A 326-nucleotide genomic window follows, 5' to 3' on the forward strand; every position below is an offset into this window, starting at 1 on the left:
CAGAGCTGCAGTGGGGAGGGAGTTGGGGCCAGAGGAGGAAGTGGGGCCCTGGAGACTGCACACGGAGATATAGAGGGATGAGGGTAGAGGAGTTGTGTCAAGAGGGGACTGCATCCAGGAGAGGGGCTGAGGCTGGAGTGGAGAGGGCTCTGCAGGGAGGTACAAGGTAACATCCAGGGGCATAAGGCAGACATTAAGTTGCCTCTAAACCTGGCTTGATACAATTCCAGAATTCAGGGAGCAATCCCTGGAGTGAGCCTGAAGGCAGCATGGGCAGGGCTTTCCTTGCTCTCTGCATCTCGATGAACAAGCCAAGCTGAAGATTT

Source organism: Chelonoidis abingdonii, unplaced genomic scaffold, assembly GCF_003597395.2.
Source record: "Chelonoidis abingdonii isolate Lonesome George unplaced genomic scaffold, CheloAbing_2.0 scaffold0003, whole genome shotgun sequence".
Lineage (NCBI taxonomy): Eukaryota > Metazoa > Chordata > Testudines > Testudinidae > Chelonoidis > Chelonoidis abingdonii.